The sequence below is a fragment of the Atta cephalotes genome (assembly GCF_000143395.1).
Source record: "Atta cephalotes unplaced genomic scaffold scaffold00004, whole genome shotgun sequence".
Taxonomy (NCBI): Eukaryota; Metazoa; Arthropoda; class Insecta; order Hymenoptera; family Formicidae; genus Atta; species Atta cephalotes.
Window position 1 is genome coordinate 8702589 of NW_012130068.1, and position 12674 is coordinate 8715262.

Here is a 12674-nt window from a genome sequence, read left to right on the forward strand (position 1 = left end):
AATTTCAATTTTTATGAAATAAAAGTTGTAACATTCGAGTTAAAAGACTCAGATTGCAAACGGAGCGAGTAAAAATGTGATTGCAGATGGAAAGTTCATATTACAAAAAATTAGAATGATTTAAAACATTCAAATTTATTTTCTGAAAAATTTTGTGTTATTTTATGCCGTTGCTGTACACACGAAAGCTAAATTAACGATTAAATGATCCTAACGGTAATTTTAGAAGAACGATCGTGCCATTTGATTAAAATCCTTCATCTACTATCATTTTAGATTAATTCAGAATACGTGAATTTCTGAAATATTCACAAAAACGGTATGTCTGTGCTTTTTAAAAATTAATTTTTAATAGCTATTTTTAATAGCGAACGCTTTAATATCGTCTTAATAGATTTTTTAGTATTTCTAAACAACATATTTTCACTCCAGAAATTTAACATTTCAACGATAACGAGGGTAGCTGATCATCCGCTTGCGCAGTTTGCCAGAATTTATGCGCTTTGTCGCAAAAGTTAGCAGGTTAAATTATAGTGTAGGGACATCTCGATTGGACGCGCGAAATGAAATGTAGATACATTCGCACGTCACGACGGTACATTATGCATATTGCTCGCGATCTGTAGCGGGCACTCGGCTCGTTGGCACTTGGTAACTTGTGCGCACTTACGTGACTCACGACGGAGTGCCTCTCATTAATATGCCGAGAGGGGCAGGTGTATATTTCACACAGAACGAGCTGATATTTGGGTCCCGTATTTTAACGCCGTTATCTCCACAATGATTCTCCGGCGGAATGTAGATCCGTAACCGCGTATATTTAGTTTCTTTTTCCGCGTAATCCCTAGCGACAGTCGTCATCCGAGAACTTTGCTGGTCTATCGAATTGCTTCTCGACCTTTCGCGAATGACGAAGTAATACCGGAAAAGTTCACGAATATGCATCTAATTTCTATCATTTGCGTTTTATTCACTATTCAATTCATAATTCTTATAATTATTTTCGATTACGACTAGTTTACAAGATTTGCAAGGTTTTATATGAAGTTTGTTTCTAAAATGAAGTTTATTTTTTTTTTCTTTGAGCCCGATCTGACATATTCCTGTCATACCTAGTTTTTTAAATAAGAAAAGATACTTTTTCCAATATACAGTGAAATTTATTGAAATTAGAACATAAATCAGAAGTGTTTAATTTTTGTTTTTTTTATATTTTCAATCCAACAACATTTGCTTATATATATATATATAGAGCATATTTTCCTAATATTCCTGATAACGTTTTTCAATTATTATCAAATCCTGCTGGAAACGTTTGCTCTTCTTACTTTTCACACCCAAATTACGTATTTCAAAAGAAATGCTGTATCCTAAAAGGAACATGCCACATCTTAAAATAGACATGTTATTATATATTTTATAAATTTACCTGATGACGAAGTTTTTCTAGCGGCAGACTCAAACTCAACGTCTAAAAATAATTTAAAAAATTGTTCCTTTTTTTTACGGTAAAAATTAGTGAAAATTTGTAAACTGCTGTCTTATCAACGAGGAATAATTGTCACTCTTCGTAGTTTATGTTAAGGCTATCTGCGGCCACGAGATTACGCGATGGGTTTAGGATGTCGCGGTTCAATGGTGCACACTCTCGTGATGTACACGGGCCCAAATATTGATTCTAATATGACGGTAACTCGAAGGATGGCCAATGGCGCGTGTATATCTTCCGTGAGCATGTAAGCGTGTAACGGACGGTCCTCGCCCACAGGATTGTCCACCGTTTCGAGAGGGGCAAACTCAACCACTCGCTCGTCGCTAGCTCGAGAAGTGGCTGGCTCGACATAGACGAGCGGAAATGTATCGACTTGGCGCCTTCCGGCGGTCACGTCTCGACGCACTTTCCTTCCTTTTCCGTCTGGTTTGCGGAACCTATCGAGATAATCGTGCCGACAAGATTTCGTTGAATCCGACCGTAATTCTGCAAGGAAATGCGACGCGTTCGGTCGGGACAAATTTACGGCATGACGTAAATTTGCGGACGTGCGAGGGCGTTAATTATAATCGTGAGCGGTGATGACAATTATATTCCTCGAAGCTTGTAGCTAATAATTTTTAGGAATCTTCAGTTGCGTAAATAATAACGTAATTAGCGTCGACTCGAAGAAAATCTATTAAGGGATAAAAAATCGATAGAAAATCTATTAAGGAAAACGTATTCCCTTCTATTCTATATGATAAAAGTTGATGTGCAAATATAATAATTTCAATATAATTACTCTTAAATATTGAGATGAACCTATTGAACCCGAAAAGAACCAGTTTGAACTAACTTAAATATCTAAAAATTTAGCTAAATATAGATTAGAAAATAATTTTATTAAACTATCTTATTAACTAAATTATTAATAATAATTATTAAATAAAATTATTATGCAGAATTCATGCTGATTGTTAGAATATAAAAATTTTTTGCAACATTGTTTATCATATTTGAATTTTCTTCGTTTCCCTAATTACAATACAATGATGATCTAACAAAATTATTTTCAAATCTATAATCTAATTAAATTTTTGGATATTGTAGCAAAATCTTTCGGTCAAATCTTTATTAAATATCGAAATCTTCGCAATCTTAAAGTTTTAATTTTCTAAAATAAATAAGCGTATTAAATTTTTTTATAAAGTTTAAAAGATTTTTTTCTATGAAGAAGAATTCATTTTGTGAGTTAAAATTACTGGAAAAAGCATAAAACCATGAAATTTTACAGCGTCCTAACTGCTCGATGTTACTTCAATTCGGAGCAATTTATCATACGTGAATAACATTCGCCAGAGAGGTGGCTCGACACCGACGACCGGCGTACGATTCCATATAGATTGGAGTCGCATAAAATGAATTTAATTGCCTTTGTATGAGAATTTCCATATAAAATCCGACCGGGATTAGACAGGACGAGGGATTGCGATGTGATGCACGTACTATTCAACAATGTGAGCGAGCTTTCGGTAATTCAGCCGGCATAATAACCGATTTTCGAAACTTTATACGTGAGCGTGAATTATGCGGTGGAAATAGCGTGACATTTGCTCTTTTGATGATACCGATTTGACGTAAAACAAACGCACGTCATATCGGCTCGCGCGAGCACTTCGGCCGACATCTCACGTCTCGATATGCATCGTTGATAAATTTAATACGTGTCAGCTACACATTTTCGTGAAAATCAGGATAATGGTAGAATATTTAATCAGACGTATCACGGTAAATTGTACGAAGATCGATTATTTGTTGAATCTCTGATCGCGTATGTAAGGCGATAGAAATTATTTATTTGATGTAAAAGCATGGTATAGAAGAAACTGTTCTAGTACAATTTCATTATTTTCTTTTATAGCAGCAGATCTATCTATATAAATACGAGGCAATAAAATTTGCATGCCTTTGGATTACAGAACGACATCTTGATTTCTGATACCTTCTTTTTTTTGAAATACATCAGAAATACTTGAGCGTTCTCTTGAATATTTGAAATTTCTCGTGATTTGCCCCAATTTTTTTTTTTTACTTTATAAGATATGATTAAATATTTTTTTAATAAGTGTCGATTTACTTTTTGTTTTATCAAAATTTTGTAACTTCAAATTGAATGTCGCTATTAATGATACATACATTGTTCTGTTTAATTAAATTATTTTAACATTTATGTACATATTATGTATAATTAACTAATAAATTGATAATAACTAACTAATTAATTAATAATTAATAATAATAAAAAAATACAATATTGCAGGTTCACCAGAAAAGTGACACAAGTTAAAAAAATTGTTCAGAAGAGAGGAAAGAAAAATTGCTAATTAAAACGAATTACGGCAGTATTAAACATGAGTTAACTAGAGCTAATTACAAATTGCCTACTTCATGTTTTAAGTCTAGAAATAATGTAAAAATAAATTTTATTTGGTGTTATATTATATTCCTAAAAATTATTTCTATCTTCATTTATGTCATTTTTTTCGTTTTAAATTCTTTTTTATTTTTTATTAATTTTTATTCATATTTCTATTTCAATTTATATACTTTTTTTATTAAGAGCCGATGCATTTACCTTATTAGACATTAAAAGAGCAATGATAATCCACTCCCTTGAATTAAAAATAATATTTTATTATTTTTAACAATACACTTTCATATGTGTCAAAATGCAAATCAATCCATTTTTATGGTTAGTTTTAAAGTAAATAACTTCGACTTATAAGGTCTGTTCTTTATATTGAAAAACTCTTTGAACAAATTGTATTCGTTTTACTTCGACTTATTATTGTCTATTCAGAGAATTTCTTTAAAAAACAGACTTATAGTAAACATTAAATTAAGTTTTAATTTCAAATTTAATAAGGTTTTTTTTTAATTATTGTTCAACTCTATTGTTTCAGTTAAAATAATGACATCTATACAGAGTTGCCACAGACCTGGAAAATCGGAAAAAATCAAGAAAATTAAAATTGGTCATGGAAAACTGGGAAAAGTATAAAAGGGAAAATATAAAAGAAAAAATATAAAAGAAACTGGAATTTTGAACTTTGCTCACAATTTTCTTAAACTGTTCCTATTCCAAATAATGTTTATAATTTTTAAAATATTATATCCGACATTTATAATTAAATACATTCACGCACATACTCGCACTTTAAACAATTAAAAAAAAATAATTGAAATTTATATAATATTTTATTCAGTAATTTTATTTGATTGTTCTTTTTTTCATCATAATTGCATTCTTTTTTCCAAAACTAATTTATTTTTTGTTGATTTGAGTTTGCCTCCAAAATTTTATTATGCTACTAAGCTTCTTTTGTATTTTTAATAATTATAAGTTTTCTTACAATCCTTTTATGTTAAAATTTTTACATATTTTATATTATCATTTTATATTCATTTTATATTCCCATATATTATATTGTAAATTGGGAAAATTTCCCAATTTTGTCTGGAAAATCTGGAGAAGACAGGGAATTTTGAAGTTCATTTTCTGTAAATACTACCCTGCTGAGTAAGAGCAATGACGATTTACAGATATAATTAAAAATAACTCACATTGGACATAATTGAATAGCGTAGTCGCGGAGAGTAGTAAATGCGTTTTACTCAGATCCGATAAATCATTCGTCGACAGCATTAGATTCGACCGCGACAGTTGTACTACTGGCGATCCTTCATTGATGAAAGAGAGAGAAAGCCTCGCGTACTTGATGATACTCGCACGCGACGTGGTGTTTTCTTGCAGTATTCTCTGAAGAGCAACGCGGATGGGGAGCAGTGCAGAACGGCGGAGGTACATCGGAGCACATCACCCTGGGGCTCTAGTATAATCGAAGACACGTGAACGCCCGCACGGGCAAACACGATCGCTCGTATATACGTACACGTGCGGCCGGCATGAACACGCATCACGTGAAAGGTGTGGGATGTATATACTAATGGAGGTACCGAGCCCAACCCACGCGGATCACGGATGGGTGCGGCATTCTACTCCGGCTAATGCGTGGGTGTGCCGCGCGCGTAACAGTGCCTTAAGTAATTGTTTATTGCCATGTCGGCCAAGCCGACCGCACTTCGGTCTCACTGCTCTTCGTCGAAAACGCCTCGTGACTCGCCCAACTATCTGCGAGGAAGCCCCGGCGACGATAAATTTTATTTCCAGGTGTAATGCCGCGCGTGCCACGAGCCTCGAACAGAATCAGATTTTCAATCTTTTCTAACGAATGTCGTTGATCCGATTTTACAGTGCGCAGCATAGTGTTCCATTTAAATTAGGTCAATCTTCTTTGCTGATCTTCTTATATCCCACGAAAGAGTTATTTCGAAAGAGTAATTAGGGTAATAGTAATATAATTAATTATTTATTATCTGGAATTTTCAGGGAATTTCTTTATTATTCTTAAAAATCGGGGATTTTTATGAAATTTTATGGAAACTCGAGGAAATCTTTGTAATTTACTTTTAAATTTAAATTCTGTGTCTTCCTGAAAGCATTGCTTCTTTGATCTTTTTCTCTTGATGATGCAAAATGTTGATAATTAACAATTAATAAGTATGGCATACATCTCCGTGTATATTCTCGTTTTCATCTTCATGTACATTCTCGTTTGCTTGCGAGATTTTTAAAAAATGAGGATAGCAAAATAAAGCAATTCACTGATATTATATTGTAATGAATTTTTTCTATCTTTCTATTCTTTTACAGATTTCGCAGCTTCAATTGTAAAAAAATGACAATTCGTGGAATCTCTGCTTTCTATTAAATTACACTATATAGTTTGAGTTTCTTGCACGCCAATTTATTTCAATGTTATATTAAAAATTTTTTAACCTCTTATCTGAAATTTTGAATAAAAATACTTGTGTAAAAATTTTTAAGAAATTTTTTGACAAGATTTCAGTAAATAATGTATCAATATAATAATATGTCAATATTTCCAAATGAAAAAGTAATTACAAACAATAAAAACGTGAAGAAACGGGTTAATTAGAATGAACTGTAAGCGTTGCGCAAATTTTTATGTATAAATCTTTTTATGTGTAATCTTCCATTTATTTGAATGTTTTGACTCACGTTCGAGTCATCTTCAACAAAATTCCATAAAATTACATAAATTTGCGATGAATTCTTGCTATTCTTGAGAGAATTCTACTAGTTATCACGAGTTGTTGATAATTCCAGTGGAAATCACAACGAGCGAAGTTGTCTTTTTTTAATTGTTTTAATTACAAATAATCTTATATTATTTATGAAGACATATTTTTTGTCACACTTTTCTCGAGAAGTTTAAAGAAGTTCGAATAATACCCAGAAATTAATATCAGATTAATTTTTAACGACAACGTCGACGACGTGCTAAGTAAATCCACTTCTATTAAATTTCAAGGAATCCAAAATTCCAGAAAGTATTAGATTGCGCGATCCGCTGGAGCTTCCAAACGAGAAAGCAAACCTGGCGAGCGTAAGCCCTGTGAAGCTCTTTCGGATCGTCGCGCCATTGTTATCTAACGTTTAAAAGTTATGAGCTGCTTTAATTGCGGATTACGCACTCGGCGTTTATATGGCAAAGTTGTAACGTCGTCACGCATGTGCGGGCGTTTAAATAAATTTTAAAACGCGCTAATATCACGTCATTTCATGTACGCGACAAATAACGCATATATCTGCATTTGAGATAAGCGGCTTTTAACAACGCGAAGAGATAAAACAAGTTTACGAAACAAGACTCGTTATCGGTCATTTATAAATTACCGCAGTTTTAATTAGAATCCTGTATGTAAGGTTAATTAGTAAATGGAAAAAAGTTATAGCGAAAAAGATAAAATACAATTTTCCACATTGTCAGCGCTAACATGTACAATACGTGTTATATATTGTTGTTCAAATTGCGTCGTATAAATTATCTATCTAGTGTCCTACAATTAAATTGAGTGAATATAAATTGCAGTCTTCGTAATTGAGGTCTTTATAATTCAACATTTGTTATATTTTTTATTTATCACTGTTATATTTTTTATTTATTACATCGTGATTGTTTAAATTACACTCCTTATTCAATATTTTAGATTATTTCTTTAAAAAGAGATGACTGTTAATTGTCCCCGGAGGCTATTTCAAGTTTCAAACATTTTACTCTAATATCCTAATATCCGGCTGGTTAACTTTTATTTCGAAATTTCCGTTCTTTATGATAAATTAGAAAAGGACAATATAAAGTGATATAAATTACGGCAGAAATTAATTGACGAAGCAGGTCACGAACGATCAAAATACAACGCAAACGTTTGCTTTTTATCAGCTAGGTGATACTTTTAGCTGCTAATAGACTAATATTTAACGAGCTGCTTTCGCGAAAGCTCGTATCAAATAGACCTGCGTAATTTCCTAATGCAGCAGTGGAATATCTCGGAGCTCGGTTCTCTTTCTAATCAGCGCAGGATCATTTAAAAGCTATCGCGCCTGGCTTTAATTGCAGATTACAAACTCGCCGTTTGTGCGCGGCAAGTTCAAGACGATATTTCGGGTATCGCAGCTTTCTCGGCGCTAATGACGGTAATTAGCTTCGTAGAGTCGTCCTGTTTGTCAGTGCATGCACGCACGCACGCACGTACGCACGCACGCACGCACACACGCATGCGCATCAACGGCATATATACGCGACGTAATCATTCGCCTGATGTAACTAGCCCCCCGACTGAGAGGGTGGCGTCGTGTTGGCCGAGAGGGTGTTCCCGCGGCGTCGTCGAGAGAAGTCAATTTTCATTTAAGTTTAGGGTGCGCCAGCACGCTATCGTTTCTACGGAATGATATCGCTGCGAGCTAAGGTCACCAGCGCGACGCTTCCGTTCATCTAGAAAATCAGTCGATATAGAATGCATTAACAGGACAGGAAGCAATTGCTAGCGAAATTATAGTTCCCGTAGTTTATATTTTGAGGCAACGAATACAATGAGTTAATAAATTTTACTCAAAGAAAAGCTGTAAGATTTTTAAAATAGACCTTTATCCTCTAAAGATTAACTATTGACTATCTCACATCTAAATGAAAACGTAGACTTGCATTTGGATTCAATGAGATTTATTGGAAAGAAAGGATCTCACACTAATTATGGAACATTGGATCCCAGTGAAATGAATCAGTTTTCATTGTAACTTTAAGGCTCGATTTCATTATTTGGTTAATTTATGGTTAGACCTAACCTGATGTTTCATCCAATGGGCTTCATCCATGATATAATCACAGATGAAATCCATTAGGTTATCCTAATTAATCGGATAATGAAAAACCGGTATATCATAATATGAACAAAAGATGTTTCATAACACAAAGCTCAATAATTAAATAATTTTTAAATGATGATGTATCAAATAAGATCCTCTGGTTTTATAGTTTTGATATAGATTTGATTTGATTTTAATTCAAGAACTATCCATTATCGAACCTTATACCTTCATTTTTGTTCTTCATTTATAAACCACGTTATATGTGAAAACTAATTCATTGTATTAAAATCTAATTTTCCATATAATTAATCTATATGATAAATTGGATCCTGGTGAAATGAGTTAGTTAATAAAGCTTTATAACGTTTTGAAGAAAAGATGTTATTAACACAAAGTTCAATATTGGATAGTTTTTTTAAAACTATATCAAATGTGTAAAATTTGTACATCACTTTTGATATCTATAGCTAAAAAAATTATCGAGTCTTGCGTTTATAATATCTTTTGTTCAACGACACTATAAGTTACATAAAAGCTAATTCATTTCACCGAAACTCAGTTTTCCATATAATTATAGCAAGATCCTTTCTCTTAACAATAATAAATATCTCATAACGCAAATTTAAATTTATATTTAATATGCAGACCATCATTAATCGTATTTTTCTAATCTTTAAATGCATATACATCTCTTTCTGTCATGCTGCTTTGAAATTCTTTTATCCTTCTTTTTTAAAGATTAATCTTTAAACTTCAGTTTTCAAACTTCTTATATTCAACAGTATTTTTAGGAAGACGCGACGAGAAAGTTACTTTACGTTTATGTACTTAACAAAAAGAATAGCGTCATTTATCAAATCGACGAGACTTTTATAGTAGCGAGAGATAGAAAGTGATGCACACCTTTTCGTACCACTCGACTCTCGTCTCCAGCATTCTTTCAGATTCTCTATCAGCAAATGTGCAAATCGCGTGCCGCATTTGTCACACACGCGTAGCCGACAACGCGACGCTTATGGCTTTCTCATTTTATTACATGACATCGCCGCGCGCGTATTAATTCCCAAATCGGATGTTGCAGTCGACAAATAACCTAATTAATCGAGCGAATTTAATTAATCCGCCTACACACCGATCTCCGCCCAAAGCTAAAAGTTATGATACTTGCTCACGCAAGTTGCCATGCTTCATCTCCGTCCTTTGCACGCTCTCTTCCTCTATCTCCTCCCTTCTTTCTCTCTCGTTCCACCCTCTTTTTCAACGTTTCTCCTACCAATCCTCGTTCATCTCCGACTCGTTTCACCCTTGGTTATCGAACCGTGCCCAGTCGGCTGTAACGAAAATTGACTTTCTCGCGAGAATGAGAGAAAGAGCGGGGAAGATAGAGTATATCGCTATCGAGACCTAGTTTCGATTTCTCGGTTTCGGCCGACAACGCTACAGTAAGCATATCCCCGTTTTATCTGTTTTTTCCTCTTCTCTTTTTTGAAACCGCTTCCGCATGCCCCGTCAAATTTTCCACGCGATTGATAAAGAAAAAGAAAAAAGGAACATGAGTCTCGTCAAGCCGCGTTGCACTGATTCACTGTGTTCTCATCGACTGGCCCAGTTGATGTAATCGAATCGAATATTGACGGCTGATACGAAAATGCACTTCCACCCCGATACATCGGACTTCTGTTTGTAACTATATACTTGTAGAAGTAAGGAATGGTGAACTCTTACACTCTTCTTCACTTATCTTATTTCCTATGTTTCCAAAAGTCAATCATGATAATCGCGGTTGATTCGTTTCTTAATGGTGGAAAATTCGATTTTTATAACATTATTAAAAGTGATATTGAGAAAGTGGTTATTACATAATCATTATAATAAAATTAATAAATATTACATAATCATTTATTTAACATTTTATCAAACTTTATACAGATTTGACATTGCAAAATTTAGAACAAAATAGTTTTATTTTAACTTAAATAGTAATATGCTTCATTCGATCTAAGCTAAATTGAATTTTTATAACAAATTAAAAATAAATAATTAAAAAAAGATCTGGACTGGCTCTTTCTTAAATAATATTTCTGTGTGAATTATGCACGTCCAGTTCTATACTACTGTGCGTCGAAATAATTTTCGATGTTTAAACGCAATCTTAAATTGAACTGTGGCAATAAATTATTATAAATTAAACTTTTGACTATTAAATGTAACTATTAAAAATAATATTGAGAAAGTGATATTTATATTCATTAAAAAAAAGTCGTAAAACCTTTATTTCAATATTTTGTTAAGTCTATACATGCAGTTTACAAAATTTAGAGTAAAAACTAAAATAGTTTTATTTTATAATTAAATAGGAAAATATTCAGACTTATTATCTAGTTTTATTTGCAACTACTTTTAAAATAAAGTTAATAAAGTTAATATGCTTAATATTTTAGTGTTTAATGTTATTTTGGCACGAATTTATATACATATCCAGTTTTTTAGTAAATCATGTTTTAAAATAAAAGTTAGTTTTATTTAAAACTATAGTTTTATTTTAACTATGACATCATTCAGCCAACGCAAGAAAGATAAATCTATTTAATATTTGTATATTTCTTTATTAGATAAAAACTAATTATTTTATACCGAAATCTTAATTAATCTTAGTTAATGTCAAAAATCAAGATGATTGAAATTACATCAGACTGTTTGAAATGTAACTACGAGCTTCTTTTACATGTAAATAAAGCTCGTAGTTATGAACGAAATTAAAAGTAATGAATGATTTAAAAATTAATTTACAGTATGAATGATTTGAAAATTAAGTTACAGTAGCTACTTAAATATAATGAACATTAACATACATTTACATACATTAAATTTATGAAATTTAATATATTTTTAATAAAATTTTATAAAAAATACATTAAATTTCATAAAACATTTTCATGAAAAACACATTAAATTTTACGTACATGTACACAAATATATTTTTTAGTTATAAATACATTACATTTATATAACATAATGTCTTGAAATTAAGTTCAAATTGTGTAACTTAAAAGTTAATGAAATTTAAGAATATTTCTAACAGTATAGATATGTACACCACGTTACGCGACAATTTCCAACAATTTGCAACTATTCATGGGAAGACGTCATTTTACGCTTGATCAATTTGAAGCGTCGAACGACTCTTCTGTCGCGCTTCATCGGCGCGGCACAGCAGCTGCTGACCACGTTACTTCTCGGACACCCGCAGCATTCGTTGGCTATTAACAGCCGAGGTAAAGCAGCCCGTTTGTATGTGAGGGTTGCAAGGTGTAGCTGTGTACCATCTGCTCGTGCACGTGGCCCTGGCACGTGTTGCCAGCTGATAATAACTGCCGTCGCGGCGTGTTACATCGACACACATCAGATTTTCACGATGAAGATCGCCAAGAATATATATTAATCCTTTCCACTCAACCGTTGACTTTATGGATAAATTGCCCGATCTGATATCGCCGCATTACCTATTATTATCTGTACGTGCGTGTTTTGCAAATCATTCCGGAGGGCAACACGTGTAAGTTAAATGTATCTTTTCGTTGGACGTCACGGTCGAAATTTAAAAGGAAATATCGTATCATGTATCGACATTTAATACATGGGCATGTTTAACGTATATAGCAGTGAAATACTAAAATGATTTTAAATAAATTTTAAAATAAAAATAAAAGTAGCTTTATGGCTTCAAGAATAAATCAAATATAATATAAGTAAGATAAAAATTTCCGCGATTGTTAATGCGTAAATAATATATTTATAAGGCGATAAAATATGAAATCACAAACAATTGGAATATAATACTTACACAACAAAGTTAACTACAAATGTTTTGACTCTGGATTTTATTGCCTTACATAGTACATATAT